This window comes from Dermacentor silvarum, chromosome 3 (assembly GCF_013339745.2).
Source record: "Dermacentor silvarum isolate Dsil-2018 chromosome 3, BIME_Dsil_1.4, whole genome shotgun sequence".
Classification (NCBI taxonomy): domain Eukaryota; kingdom Metazoa; phylum Arthropoda; class Arachnida; order Ixodida; family Ixodidae; genus Dermacentor; species Dermacentor silvarum.
This window is the reverse complement of record NC_051156.1, coordinates 169,340,898-169,357,399: the sequence shown is the minus strand read 5'-3', so window position 1 is coordinate 169,357,399 and position 16,502 is coordinate 169,340,898. Positions and strand designations below refer to the sequence as shown.

The 16,502-nt window shown below is 46.7% G+C and overlaps 1 pseudogene; it reads right to left on the bottom strand.

Moving 5' to 3' along the window:
• Positions 1-10,171: 10,171 nt before the first annotated feature.
• LOC119445014 (uncharacterized) lies at positions 10,172-11,217 on the bottom strand (annotated as a pseudogene).
• Between the last annotated feature and the right edge of the window lie 5,285 nt (positions 11,218-16,502).

Genomic DNA, 16,502 nt, shown 5'->3' with positions numbered 1-16,502 from the left:
TCAACAGATGGACCAGCAATTTGATCATCTTGCGACGTGAGTTTAGGCGCTACCTCTTCATTTGATGTTCGTGGACACTCAGTAGTTTGCGTAGTCATGCTAATAGCTGCTGTTCTGCCGAATATCTGCGCCATCTGGTTAGTTAGGATTTGTGACAAGGACTCGCAAAGGTTTCCAGCTAGTCGCTCCATGGCCTTCTCCATTGCCCTTTCGACTGCATCAGCAATAGTAATTGACAGAGACGCTTCCGTGGCGATTGTATGACGGGCTGTGACAGCTGCGTATCCCTGTGTTCTAGCCTGCATTTCAGATATGGCTTCTTGACGAGAACAAAGTCTTCGTTCAATGATTTCAAGAACTTGTATTTCTCATGCCCTTGCCGAGCAATTCATATCATCAGCAGAGTGACCTTCATTGCAGAGGCAGCACTTTTCTTCCTTGCTGGTGCGCTCGCTGGAATTGTGTTCCTCCCCACAAACTCGGCACCTAGGAGCAGACCTACATCCTCTCATAGTGTGCCCGTAGCGCCAACACTTGACACATTGGAGAGGACGAGGGGATAGAGGTTCCACTCGATAGATTAGGGGCCATGCCTTAATTTCTGTTGGTCTATCTATCCCTGCAAAAGTGACAATGACCGATTCAGTAGGAATTTTGCTCTCGTCTACCACACGTCCGCATCGATAGACTGAAATTGCACCTGCTGGTGAAAACATATCTAATATTTCTGTTGGTGTCATGTTAACATCAACGCCACGCACCAGCCCTTTCATACACGCCAAGTCAGGTGAAATGAATGCCCTTACCGGATTTGAAGCAAACGTGGAACACTTAAGAAGGTCTTTTACACAGGGCTGGTCTGGGGAAAAGCATAGAACACCTCCTCTGCCAAACTGGCGGACCTCTGTGATATTCAGGAAATGGGCTGTCGCCGATCGCAGTTCCGCCTGAATCGCTTTCGGATTCTTCATCCGTATGAAGCCATCATTGGTTGGGACGATAGCCATGGGAACTGATCTGACGCCGTTGCGCAGAAACAGATCCACAGGTAAATCCTGCGAGGGTATAGAGGCGGACCAGAGGGAAGCCCCTGGCCCTGGTGACGAAAATGACATCTGTCTGGTCTGATTGGCAAAAAAGCACTTATTAGACAACAAGTACTCTACTAAAACAGTTAACAATGAAAATAGAGTCAGAAAGTACTCAATCCTTGGCCGCAACCCCCAGAGCCGAACACGCAGCACCGACTGGCAGAGAGCGAACACCAGAGACCAGAGACTGAATGGCGTCCGGACCCTCACAAGCTGCAAGCTGTCACGTGCTCACGTTGATTTCGACGGGAATTCAGGGCGCAGGCTCCTTTCCCAAGCGTATCACCCCTGAAGAAAGCCGAACGCCAGGCCGGGGCACACTTGTACCCATTTGAACCAGTGGGTGCCCGGCGGCGGTGGGAATCGAACCCACAGCCTCGCACAGCCGAGGCGGGCGTTCTACCACTAGGCCACGGCTGCGGTGCACCAATCGCACACCAAAGGATTCGTCGTCCTCCTCCTCTTCCTTTCGCCTCAACCAAGGCGTTACAATATTTATGACCTCTGCATGCACATTGCAACATTTCCATCCCGAATAAATGTTATAAGTTATAATTTTTTTCATGAGTACCTAGCAATACCTATGGAAAGAGAAGCAATGCTGAGAGACATATCATTCACGTGCATTTCACACACCGCTGATAAAAGACTCTGCCGAAGGGGTCACTGAAGTGTGCAGGTCTTTTTCAGTGTCAAAACGCGCGCAAAACAATATGTAACGAGTTAAACATACAGCAATATATTCATTCTCTAGACATAGGCTATCCATATCATTAGAAATAATTGTTAGTTGGCTACGTATTTCTCTGTAGAAATATAATAAATTTTATCCTGTGTACACATTGAAATATAATGTGTCCCCCCCCCCCCCGTAGTCGGCGTCTATGCACAAGAGTGCACGCTACAACAATTAAGTACTTTGTTCTGCGTACGTCATTTGTGTCATGTTGGTTGCTCATGCACCTGTTACAGTGTGTGATATTTTGCAGCCACAGCCAGCCAAAGACACGCCTGAAAAGATCTTTCTGAGGCATGAAGTATGGTGTTACTCACAAGTACAAACTGCGACCAAAAAGAAGATCAAGACTAGAGAAATCTCATTGCCAGTTTTGGCAAAAGGTTGCCGATCTCGAAGATGTAGAATATTTATCCGACAATCACATTCTAGGAAATGAGGATGTCGCCATGTTGCAGAGTCTTGGCGGGGCAAAAAAAAGCTTGCTCATGCGTCCAATGCCACTAAGTCTGGTGCAGCAGTGTCACCCGCTTACTCGCCAGAGCTCAGGCCATTTGCACCGACTTTGCATTTTTATTCCCCTAGAGCATACCGATATGTACGAGCTGTTGTCAACACATGCCTCCCGCATCCAAAGACAGTGTGTAAATGGTATAAATTCATTGATGGGGCTGCTAGCTTTTCAACAGAGGCAATGACTGCATTGGCTATCAAGGTAAAGCATGGCTCTCCACATTATGCAATCTGGTTGTGGATGAGATGGCCATTCAAATTAAGAAGTAGTGTGGGATGGAAAAAGCTTCCATGGATATGTTGACATGGGCATTGATGTCAATGATGGCAGCTTTCCAGTTGCCTAAGATGCATTTGTTTTAATGCTTCTTGAAATCAATGGCAGATGGAAGCTGCCGATTGGCTACTTTCTAGTGCATGGCCTTGGTGGTGAGCAGAGGCGCAATTTGGTGCTCCAAGCTGCTAGCTTCGCTCACGAAAAAGGTGCACACATTGTGAGTTTGACCTGTGATGGTGCTGCAGCGAATTTGTCATTGCTGCGCAGCCTTGGCTGCAAGAAGGACTTGACTGAGCTGGATGCTTCGTTTCCGCATCGAGTGACAAAAAAGCCTCTCTTTGCCATGTTGGATCCCTGTCACATGTTGAAGCTACTGTGGCACACCCTGTTTGATAAACAAACGGTTCATATTGTGGAAACACATTGATGAGCTGCATGAAATCCAGAACACAAAGGGCCTACATTTGGCAAACAAACTTAGACAGGCACATATTAATTGGAAAAACCAGCCCATGAAAGTCTCATTGTTGGTTTAGACGTTTAGTCAATCGGTAGCAGATGCTCTTAGTGACTGCAGAGCTCGAAAATTCCAAAATTTTCAAATTCCTTGCCAACAGAAGAGTTTATCAGACATGTCACCAACACATTTGACATTTTGAATTCAAGAAATCCAAGGCAAGAAGAATAGAAAAGGCCGCTGTGTCCTGAAAATGTGGCTCCTGTTACTGCATATGTCTAAGAACTGAAGTTGTACTTTTGCTCACTTAGGGAGTCTGCAGCTGCTGAACTAATGACAGGGACAAACCAAAAGACGGGCTTCATTGGCTTTGTGGTGTGGTGTGCTTAGACAACCATTTATACAACCACTTGATTACAGAAAATGGCCTATTGGCATATCTTCTGACTTCTAAGCTCAGTCAGGACCACCTTGAGTTACTTTTTGCTGCAATAAGGTCATTTGGGGGCTGCAATGACAACGCAGCAGCAAAGCAGTTTGCAGCAGCATTGAAGCGTCTGATAGTTTGCAATAAGGTCAAGGACATTGATGGCAGAAATTACTTTCTATTGGAAAACATCGAAATTCTCTTTGTACGCTCCTCTTTAAATCCATCCTCCATCGATGTAATTAACTTCACTGCCCCTCGGAGAAGCCCTTCAGCCAGTGAACCACTCACGGAAGCAATTTTACAAGATCATGGCTACTCTGCCGACCCAGGCAGGGTGTCTGAGCTTGGGTGTCTGCGACTTGCAGTACAGGAAAAACTGCTACACAAGTTTCCTCGTAGGTGAATTATGTTCATGATGGCCCACACAATTAATTCCTTTATCCATCAACTACGGCTGTCCCACCAGGTTCTATGTTAAGGCAGTTGTTTTTTGAGTGACGTTGTAAAGCGCATATAATGTTTTTTGAGTGACGTTGTAAAGCGCATATATTATTCAAGAGCCTTGTATGCAGACGTCAAACTTTTATAGAGGGAAAATGTGATGCCTTGTTGTAAATTGTGCAAGTACATGTTTGTTGTCTTGCTGAATGCTGTAGCTTGAATCACCTGCATGCAAATTCTGCTTAAACAATTGTTCTGTTCAGCACCAAGCTAAACAGTATAGACAATGACGGTAGGTTAGCTGGCCTACCTTTCACTAGAGCAAACTGTGTGATGACATAGATATGCTGTGAATGCTCTCAATGCATTATGCGTGAGCTAAGTATACTCTTGAGGATGACAATGTATTTTTGAAAGTTTGATCCTGTATGTCTTTTACCTGACCTTTATGGAAATTTGCCTGTGTCACCTGGAATAGCGTTAGTTTTACCATTTCCAAAATAATTGAATGTGCTCACTTGGTTCACTTGCTTTACAATAGCCTTTAATGATGTCAGATTCACTGCAACCACGAACATTTGGTGTATACCACTCAATAAGTGTTTTAAATACCATGAAATATGCATTTATTTGAGGTTCACAGTGTAATACAGTCGAACCCGGGTATATCGAACTCGCCAAAAAACGTTTATTAGTTCGATATATGGCATAATTCGATATAGGCCTGCTATAGGATTTGATGACGCAAAGGCACATACCAATAAGAAAAATACTTTATTAATATGGTGGCTTACTTGCGTGCCCTACTTTGGAACAAAATAGCCCTGGATTTTCTCCTGTTTCAACGACTTCGCTCCCTGCGACAGCACGCACGCCTCCACGTTGTCCAACGAGTTGGAGCAGCTGAGGCCGCAACCTTCTATATTCACGCAATGGCGCCGGACCAACGCAAGTGCGTTAATCACTTCGGAGGATGTAGGCAACGGGCCATCGTCAATTTCCTTATTGCTGTCACTTTGGCTCGTGGTCGGCACGACGTCTGCAACGTAGTCCTCATCTTGTAGCTGGCCCATGATGGCGACGTCATCGTCCGCACGACGAACTCGTCGAATGTCGATCCATCGATATCACCCGGGAACTCTGCCAGCTGGCTCCAAACTTCGGCGGCGTCATGGCTTTGCCCACGTCGTCATGGCTTTGCACAAGCCATGACGACAGCGCGCCAAGAAAGTTCACAGAGCGCCAACAGACAACACCACCAGCACGGACCACGCTGAATGAGGACTCGAGGAAAAGAGGCCAGGGTTGCCAGGTCCAAAAAGTGAAAAGTAGCCAGGAAATCGCGAAAAGTAGCCAGAAAAGTAGCCAGTTGATCGTTGGTGCTTGAAAAGTAGCCAAAAATGTCGCCAGGCTGCCGCCATGGCCAATCACTTAAGAAAAAAACATTGCTGTAGCCGATTATGAACTTAGTGCCCTTCGACATTTTTAAAACGTGACTTTGGGGCTCAATTTAAACCTGGTGGCTCCGTACCCGTATCGTGAACTCGAGCACCAGCGAATAGGTCGTTTGCACAGTTCTCGCTCTTTAGTCATTGGTCAATGTAACCCTGTGCCATATCTCAACTTTGCAAGGCGATATCATATACTAGTCAGGATTTCATATTTATTTATTTATTATCATACCCTCAGGGCCCAATGGGCATTACAGAGGGGCTGGGTACATGGTTTACAAACAATCAAAAACAGTCAAGTCTAGAAGGACAAGGATAAGATAAGCAGACAGTAACAGCTGCAAAATAAAAATTCAAAAACGCAGCAAAATTCGAGTCATTTAAAAAAAGATGTTCTGTTACAGCGGTCTTGAATGATGATGCATAAGCTAAGGTGGCGATAGAAGAGGGAAGGCGGTTCCACTCCGAACAGGTTCTCGGCTTAAAAGAATGCAGGAACATGTCAGTGCGACAAAGAGGAACAGCTATCTTATTGCTGTAATGATACGGGAGGATAAGTACACTGGCTGCGAAATGAGTTGCTGATTCAATGAACGGTGCTGGAACACTTTATGGAATAAACAAAGGCGCGAGATTAAAGTTGGGAAGGTTAAGTGACAATTTCATCTGCGAGACACTAGCGGTACGTGAATAGTTCGACGTAAAAAACATTCACTTAAGAAAAGTGTTCTAGTAGTTTTTATAGCCATACATCGATGTGTTCTCACATGCGTTTACTAAAATTCATCATTGAATTGTAATAAAAATCCTCTTTCAACCGAATAATTTTCTGAGCAATCAACTACAAAAGGAGACGTTCCATGAAATGAGCCCGAAGGTGTTCCTGTTGAAAGAATTTCAACGGTTGCAAGGTGGCGGTTACGTCCTCCCTTCCAAATAAATATGCTGAGGATGGTCGTTGCACATCGTGTACGTCATAAGAGGCGAAGTACAGCGAATTGTACCATTTATTTGTAATATTTTGTCTCGTTTGTTTGTAGTTCTTATAGAAAAATGTTGGATGTAAAAGTAGCCAGTGAGTAGCCCAAGTAGCCAACCCGAAAATTTTCCCGCCACGAGCCTTCAAAAGGAGCCAATTTGGCGCAAAGTAGCCAGATCTGGCAACCCTGAATTTTTAAGAGGCAGCAGCAGGCACACAAGCATAAAGAAAGAAAAAATGGCGCTCACTTGTACCGCCTCCGCGCTACAGTGTACTAGAAGGGGTGTTCTAGTACACTGTATCCGCGCCTCGGAGAAAGCACGACGGCCTCTGATTGGCTGTAAGCGCTGCGAGCAGGCCAGGATAATTTTTTGCAGGGGGGTGTTCGCCCGTGCACAGCCGGGTCTAAACCACTTTTTTTAGGGTGGCGCCGGCAGTTTTCCCCGCCACCGCGAGGGAAAGCCAACTTGCTGGGGCACTTTTGAGGCACATGGAGTTTGATACATCGGTTGTCGTTGCTATTTTCGTTCGATGTAACAGTAACTTTTGCTATATATTCTCAATGTAAATTTACCTTATTTAGAAATTGTTCGATATACGGAATAATTTGATATAAACGAGTTCGATATAGTCGGGCTCGACTGTAGAGCCGTCACCTCTTAATTTTTCGGTGTGTTGGCTCAGCTTGGAGAGTACTAATATTTTTCTAGGTATGTGATACAACATAAGCTTTCTTGTACATTTTACTTGCAGAAAAATGCATTGTATTTTAAAGTTGACATACTTGGTTTGTGGGTCTGACCTCACATCAATTATTTCAGCTTTGACTTTGTGAACTACCACTCTTTTTTTCGATTTCTGCATATGTATTGCTTATCTTTTTGACAAGCACAATCACCGAAGCCTCTCGCTATTTGTGACGACAGCGCAGATATAAATATTATACAATTATAGCCCTGCAGTGAAGGCGTTGCATACAAGGCATTCTAAGCAAAACTGCAGCTACATTCAAGGATAGCTAATCCCATTGACCAGTTTTTATTAAAGGTATCAATAGTACGTGTGATATAGTTCACTTTGTATACCATTATATACAAATGTCCTGTGGCATCCATTATGCTAATACTGATACCAAAAAGCAGTGGCACAATAGGTTTTCCTACTTGCTGTTTATAATTTTCTTTTGTGTATAATCTTTGCAATGTACTTCATTTAAATCATAAATGTGGCTTCCTTCTGTATTTGTGTGAAGTCTTCTGGCCTCTATAGGTGCAATAAACATTGAACAAAGATTGAAACAATTACTGTGGTGACAAAAATGTGCTTTCCATAGTACAATTACACCAGAAACACAATGAATCCGCAAGTGCAAATGAATGCTGACATTTTTCCCTTGCCGCTATGTATTCAGTTTTCATGCCGTTTCACACTAGCAGAGAAAGAATGGTCCCCCTGGCAGTGTTGTACTCTAGGACATAATTCTGCTGTGGAGCTATACTCGCATTCGAAAACAGCTGAATAAACTCTAGATAATGCCCAAATTCCATCCATTTGCTTTAGCATATAACGAAAATGGATCCCCGAGGCGCGTTCACACAGCGTCGTCGCACTACATAATTTTATAAAATAGTGCTCGTAAATCTGAATAAACCGTGACGACTTCGGCGTTTAGAATGCAAGCTAATGCCATTTATTTCTCTCAAAATAAAACACGCACACCAGAACCTTTTATTAAGCGCAAATGAAACATAAAAGTGTCCCTCAACACATCTCGTTTCTTCGTAGGTGCAAGACAGCAGAACAAAAATTAGCAAGATAATACGCACCGCAGGTGCACAACGGCTGATTTGACGAAACTTAATAAGGAGTACGTGGGAAAAAATAGACCACACTCGGGCCTTGTAGACGTGTTTCGAGCCGCGAGCGCTGGCAACTCCACTAACCGCGGTGGTAAGCGCAAGTGACGCCTTGAAAATTTTCTGTCTTCATGAGTCAGGCGCCCCAGTCTTGCTTCACGTTTCAAGGCATCGCATTTCAAGTGAAGAACGACGCGCACAGTAGCAGAAAACCACCACCCGCATACGGGCCTGCAAGCCTGTGACGGCAGGCGCCACTAAAAGTTACCACGTGCCAAACAATCACGAATGCTCCGGCAACCTTGTGGGCCTATTCCTACCCAAAAGGCACTGCGGACAGGGCCCTCCGAGAGAGGAGCCCTGTGCGCAGTGCCTGTGCGCAGGGCAAGCCAACCTCCTTCAGAGGAGGTTGGCTTGCCGAGGCTAGCGGAATCACGTGACGCTGCCTCCCCAGTATTTTTATTCCTTCTTGGCACCGTGGTTAGCAGCATCCGCCCGCCATTGGCGCTTGCGTTCCACTTCGCGATTTCAACGTGGACGTTTCGTCGCAGCGGAAGCCAAAGTGCCGCTTGAGAAACTCCCACCGAAAGCGGGCGTTGGCCCCGGCGAACGCGTTCCCGCCATTGCCACGTAGACGCTGCTGTGCCCGCAACGCCGCCTCCTCGGCTCGCCGTTGTCGCATGCGTTCGATGAGCGTGTTAGCTCGGCGTTGTGGTTAGCAGCATCCTCCCGTCATTGGCGCTTGCGTTCCACTAGAAACACAAACATGTAACCAATAACTGAGAATCGCTTCAATACAGCGTCGGGATTAACCCTCTGCTGAACACCGGGGCCGCACGTTTCAGCTTTTCCTGCCTTAGATGCTCGTCTATCTCCTCCAACTTCAGCCTATTACTGCCACCTTGCATGTTAATATACCCTATGTCTGAATAACCTTGCCACTGGTGCTTACATCTATTTCTTCTCCTTTACAGACTCAACGTTTCTTAATCTTGGGGCTTCTCCGGGTCCGTCTTTGTCTACACTGGTGGCCTCAGGGCTCTGAGTCCCCCAAAAAATGTGGTTGATCCCTCTTATATAGGAATCGGTATAGAACACGAAAGTGAAACGTGTCTTCACAGAAGTAGTGTAATGTTTATTGCACATTGATATATAATGTCTATTGGTGTTTTGTGGCTAAAGCGCCCTTAGGCGTTGATGCACCCACGCTGACGCCTGGTGGCACGTCTCCTCCATAACGACTACCAACGTCGATGACCATGAGCAACCGTCGTGCATATGGAAGCTGCACTACGCTGCACACGCTAGCACAACGCGAAAGACGAAGCACGTAACTGACACACTAATACAACGCGCAAGACAAAGCACGTAACTGAATCGTCACCGAGTCAAATCAGCGCGTACAGCGCGTCGTAATTGCAGCCTCCGCGATCAACTTCAGAAACATTTTCAGAGCTAATTGCGGAGGCCACGCTCCGCTGTGCTGAGTACGGTGAACGCCACCTAGGTGGCGTTGGTAGTGCTTCTTGATGCCAGCGTCCCTTCGAATGCTGGCATCGAGGCGTCGTAGTGCTGAGACCACCGAAGCGTTCACTGTCGGTGCGCGTTAGTGTCATAATGCAGTACTTCTCTTTTCTGCTCGTAGGCGGCGGCACCGCCCCGAGCAAGAGCGCGGGTACACGGAGGAGTGTTAGATATATAAGGCGCGTCTGTGTAGCTCTCTGCAAATGCGTTTGTGGCGCAATGGGTTAAACGCTCGGCGATCTATCGTCGCGGACCGAGAGGTCGTGGGTTCGATTCCCAAATTTTGCATGTTTGTGGAGCTTTTTCTTCTGGTTTCTTTCTTTGTATTATGTTCGTGTACATTGTAAGAACGTCACATCCGTGACGGAAATACGTCAGTGAAGTCTTGGTGGACCCCGGCATAAAACACCTTCGTGTTAAAAAGCCGTTGCTTGACGACCTATAATACTACCTACCCTCCTGCGCATGGCACCACTGTATGTAGTGAATGCCATCCTGTGCAAAAGGGTGGAAGCCAGGCTCGTACGTCTCGGTTTACCTCCATTACGCCGTACCCAAGTCGTCGGTTCAGACCTCTAATGATCCGGTTAGCCTCAACCACACTCCATTCCATCCCGCTAGCTTGGCCCTGGACCTCTTGGATTGTGCAAATGGTAACATGCACCTTCGCAGAGGTCTCTCTGAGTTTACACAACCCAACCTCTAACTGTCTCTTTAGGTTCTGGCTCCTTCCCTTCAGCACATCGTTGAGCACATGGATAACGAACAGGTTTTCGTGCTCCATGTTGTCCCATACCATCTTCTGAGCGTTTGCCATTGCGTCAACCATGCACTTCCCTGACTGAGCCTCCACCCCCACCCGCCTGTCTGCCTTCACTTTTGTAAAGACGCCCTCCTCAACCCTCGCTACGTTGGAGTCCCCCACCACCAGGACCCTTCGCTCTACCCGTTCGCCTCCCGCCTGCGATTGCTGTCCTCCAGTTCGCGCTAGCTGGCCCTCTTGCCGTACGCCACTGTCTCGCGGCGATGGGCTCCCTGCCGCTCGGCCCGCCCCACCCAAAGCCTGCCGCGCTACATCGCTATAGCGTTGTGGAGCCCCCGTGTTGCCGCCGGCTCCCGCCTGCTGTTCTATGGCCCATAGGTGTCCCTTCCTGCCTCTCCCTTTGCTCTATTTGCATTCCTCTGCCTGAGACTCTGCGCTGTTCCCGCCGTCCACCTGACGCTGCTCCGACCCGGGATTACACGCCACCTGTGCCATTAGCGTCTCCACCAGCTCTTCCAGCTCGGCCCGCTTTTTGCGTTCTTCTTGAAGCTCGCCAGCTATTTTCTCTACCAGGTTGGCCTCGGCCACGTCCCTTTCAAGCAACTCGCTGATCTGAGTTTCAAGCTGAATCCTCCGCTCTCGCTCCACCTTCAGCTCCCTTTTGAGCTCCTCAACACAAGCAGCCTATTCCCCTTCCATCCACCGCACAGCTCCCTTGAATCCTTCACACAGCCGGTACACGAAGCTAGCCTTCTCAGCGTCGGCTAATCTTGCGAAGTCCGTCTCTTCCAAATAACACCAACATTTACACTCCTCGCACTGCACCAGCTCACCATAACCCCTGACTTTCCTAGCCTGCCGCGCCATCGCCCGCCTGACCACCTAACGAGAAAGCCCGCCAAAATACCCAAAAAAAGCCCCACGGTAAGTCCTATGGCAATCTCGATATCCGGCTACCTCCGCTAGCTTCCCTCAACCTAACACGGTTTAGAACTGCCGCGCTACGCGGCTTACACCATGCAACACGTGCGCCACAACCCACTTCAAAAAAATACAATATTTGTTACTTACTAACACCCAACCAAAAAGACCAAGAAACTAAAGAAGCTTGAAAAATAATATATATATATATATAGATAGCTCGGTGAACCTAACAATTCTATCACCCAAATGAGCAAAAAATTCCAAAAATTAAACCTATCCCTTTGGTATGCCGCTAGAGCTTCACTCGGCTCGCGTCTATATTGAACTAGAAGCACGACCGTCTCGTCCCTACTCCTTGGAACGCGTAGTTACAAAGCGACATGGACGAAGAAAAAAAACTAGAACGCAGAGTCACGTGACAATCTTGAAACCGAGTCATAAAAAATTTAGAGGAGTGGGATGATGGGAAATAGGCCCTCACGTGATAGGCAAGCGGTTGATTTTACTCTGCTCGCTTCGGTGGCTTCGGTTTCGTCTGCTGGGGGGGGGGGGGGGGGTTCGGAATATGCGCGCATAGTAAGCTTGACACATAGTAGTAAAGTGTCAGTGAGAAAATTGTAGAGCAACATGAAAGACTTCCGATACAGCTTTCTGATGCTGAATACGTGCTTCGTAAAAGTTTTCTGAGCGTGAAAGAAACCCACGAATACACGCAAAATTGCCATGCGACTGGCCACTCGAGGCACTTTTGGGTGCAATCGCAGGCTACTTTCACGCTCGGAAAACCACTTATGTAGCAGGTATTGAGCTACAGAAAGCTGTATCGGGAGTTTTTTTATGTTGCTCTACAATTTTCACATGGACAGTTATCTTCTAATTATAATATTTGAGAAGTTGATGAACTAATTAAGACTATTATGTAATTAGGCGGAATGTAAAAACTAATCTGGGTATCTCCAAGGGACAGCAAACAGCATTACCTTGTTTCTGCCCAGCTACGTGACATTTGCATATTTTTAAATCTTGGTGCATGATAGTTGGGACACTGTACGCGTATAATACGGCTGTTGTCTGTGCAGATGTGTGACTGATTTTCAGATTTGTTCCATCCTAGCGACTTAATTTTTTTACAATGCGCGTGTGGTGTATATTATATGCGTGCATCTTTTTATTCAACATTTTTGCATTGTGGCAGTGTATGAGAGCGTAAGGTTCTGGGATGGCTATCTCCTATTAAAATTATCGAGCCGCTTCATGCGCAATTTTTTTTCTTCTTTTGTCTTTGCAAAATAAAAAAAAGTCTATGAGATTATTGTGTGGTGGGTGTAAGTGTATTTGTGGACAATTAGTAGCATGCATTGTCGAATACGCTTACATGGCATATTCTCATATATAATTTAAGAAAAAAGAAAGTCACCTCTTTTTTTAGATCCTGCAAGAGTCACTCAGTCCTCAATGTACGAAAGCCAAATCAATAATGTACACGGTCGACGTTAAGTGGAATTGGAATAAAAAGGGCATTTGCTCAGGTTTTCACCAATAAACTGAATTAGTGATGCTGTATTCCAAGATAAGACACCTGCCATCGTCCCGCGTAATAAATTCCCATTTGAAAGAGTTTGTACATGCTATGCGCATTCTCATTATAAGTTCTAGCCATGAACAGCCACTTTGCTCTACTGCATTGCAGATCGTTAGCTTGCGCCGTTTCATTTCTTAATTTATATCGCGGCCACGCTGAATTCGCGCCACGATGCATGAACGGTTTTCAGAATGTGAATGGAAGCAGCGATAAGCATGAAATACAACATTTTCCGTTGCAGTCACTATTTTCTTCTGATCGAGGGGTAGCACGTGGGCTAACGCTTTTATTTTTTTTATGGTTAGATGAACGGCTAGTAAGGACGAAACAAATTGTGCGCGCGAGCGGAACTTGAGTGGGCTTTGAGTGCTGCCCGATCGATCCGTGTTCACGTCATTCACGCCCTGCGTAAGATACTTTCATGTTAGCGAAGCATTAAGCCTGGCAAACTTGTCACTTTAATCTGAAATAATGAATTGCCTTCGCGCTTTGACTTTTAGTGGCTCCACAATTAACGAAAATTTAGGGGAGGCAGAAGAATGTCAAGCCGCCGGCGCCGCTAAGCTGGATCGATGGATAGATGGATGCTATGAGCGTCCCCTTTGAAACGGGGTGGTGGGTTGCCACCAAGCTCTTGTTATTATTTGCCTAAATTCTACCTTTATTTTTCAGAAACACACAAATATAAAGAATTCCATGCATCAAACTTTTTGAACCAATACTGGGAACTCTGTTTCTGTACGTCTCCGATGTTTGTGGTCTCCCTAGTTTTCTGCCACCAAACCTCCAACCGCCTCTTACTAATCTCTACAGCTCACATGTTTACTTCGCCCATGCTATTCCTGAACCCAAGGACTTCAAGGAGGTCAGAGGAGCCTAGACTTGCAGCTGGGTCGATTTCTTCTGGGACCGCTGAACGCAGCGCCATCTATCTGCTCGCAGCAGAGCTACTGGGTGCGCCCGCATGCTGCCGAACATATCTGGACGCTCGCGCGCGCGGTGTCAACACCTCAATGTTCTTACATCGTGATTATAACTGCCGAAATAGTGGTGCAATTCGTGTCTCCAGCAATTCATGCGACACCTAGCGGCGAGCGCAGGAACCTCGCACGGAGTTCGAAGCAGACACTCCGTAGCCTTCGTACTGCGATCGAGTGCGCTTCTAGAACGATGGTGCCACCGTCATCAATAGTCCGCACGGCCGTGCAATTTTGCTGCGTTTTGCAGTTTTGCGGCGCCAAAGAGCCACATGGATTGCGAATCTTATAGCAAATCTGCAGCGACGGCAATAGTTGTGTTCTCAACATATCTCGCTCGAAAAAGCTTTCTTTTTTTTTTCAGGCGAGGATCGATTTGTTTGTGTGAAGAGAACGCGATCTTGTTGCTTGTACTACGTTTCCAAAAAAGCGCTGCAGCGAACTTCAGGAAGTTTTCGTTGAGATTGTTTACTGCCATCGTGACAACGTTCAGGGCATGCGTGCTGCAACATGCAGTTTTATGTTATGGCCACACCGGTGATGCAGTTTATGATGAGAATGCCGCCGCGGTACTCAATCTTTCCTTGATTAAAGCTGTTAATTCAGATACATGCGGCGCACAACGTGGAACTGCCGCGTATGGTAGATCAGCGAAAATTGGTACATCGCAGTTTCAGGTGCTCCCGGGTAACGGCGGTAAATCGTTCTATGTAAGCACAACATGTACGCGCCAGCGTGCAAGATAACGATGGGGTGGCATAGCGGTACGCCTTCTTTGCGGCCTGGACACGCTACCCGTATAATTAGTGCAAATTAGTAGGCGCTCATCTGAAAATGCGAAATTATCAAAGCAATTGTATCTCATATCAGTGTCTGAAGGGAATTGGCAATTCAGAGGCAAACGCAGTTTTGGCCACCTAAAATGCAGGATACGTCAATTATAAAATCACATGAAAATTACTTAGAATTATGCAGAAGGTGAGTTAACATTAATTTACACAGAAACATAATTTTTTCTTTCATTAGTTTACACAGCAGCCATAAGCGATACGTTCGAAGACAGCTGTAATCAGTCATGGTCAGGCCAGTCACCACAAGCCATGGTGTGCAAATGTGTTTTATTGTAGCAAGCAGATCCTTCGGTTTCTCATTTATCGTTTCTGTTCCCTGCGAGAGAAACAATGGGCCAACTACTGCAATAACCATGCCTAAGCGAAGCAGCAGTCACGTTACCCAAATCTTGAATGTAAAATACATAACAGGAGCACAAAAGTAGCGGGAAAGGTTCGCCGCAGATACAGTGTGCATGCTCGCGATAAAGAGCAAGCTTGATTTTAGGTTCGTTGCTCTCTGGACTGAAAATACCTAGCAGACTTTGCGCCTTCACCGAAAATGTGTTGAGGCAACCAAAATGGGGGACGCTTAAGCTTCACTTTTAAGAGAGGAGCGCGATAGCATTCAACGATCCCTGACTGCTTCTCACGGTTCCCGACGACTGCAGCTTATGCAACCGTAATGGTACTGGTGAACGCTGGCGGCGAACACTATGCACTGTTATGATCGGCTTGGAACTGCACCTGTCAAATGTGGAATCAAGCCCGAGCGCCTTTCCCGTGACGAGATAATCCTCTTTCATCCCCGAGAGAGCTTCTCACCTCTACGGAGCAGACGAAAACGGCGAGCTACCAAGAAGGAGGACCCGAGGGAGAGGAGGTCGTCAACTTGACCGCCCGACAGGTTTGACACTTCCACAAGTTCCCCGAAGGAGTCAGCGGCAGGTTATTATCTTCCTGGAATTTGTATCTCTCCAATGTCGGAAGCAAGCCCCAGCGCTTTTCCCGTGACGAGATAATCCCCTTCATCCCCGAGAAAGCCGTCTCACCTCTACGGAGCAGACGAAAACGGCGAGCTACCAAGGAAGGAACCCGAGGGAGAGGAGGTCGTCAACTGACCACCGGAGAGAGGACTTCCCCGAAGGAAACCTCGGCCACCACGAGGGGATTTAAAGCCGTCCTGGCCCCCGTGTTAATCAGAACCGCTCGAGACTCGGATAGAGTCAAACCAGTACCAATGAAGTGAATATATACTTTTCTATTTTTCATCATCACTATGCCCGCCTTCATCGTCGTCTCCTGATTCCTGCGGTGACGACCCACCTCACCCGGTCGAGATTAATCAGCTGGTTGGCAGGCAATGGGATACTCCACCCTTCGTCCTGGCTTCAGCAGAATGGTGAGCGCTTGACTTTCTTTGAGAATTTGCCAGGTTTTAGCTTGTGTGTTTTCTAAAACGGCGAATTAGTTTCTGTGCGTGCAGGCTCCTGTTGAAAGCTTCCTCACGTCACACCAGAGTAAGAAAGTCCTCGTTCGGGATTGACCATGGATTTGGGCAAACGGAAAAAGCAAGAGTTGTTATTACTTTGTGAGAGCTGGGAATTGAGGTCGGGAAAAATCAGAGAAGCCACAGCTTATTGAGGCGATTGGAAGTGCGGGGCTCTTGAG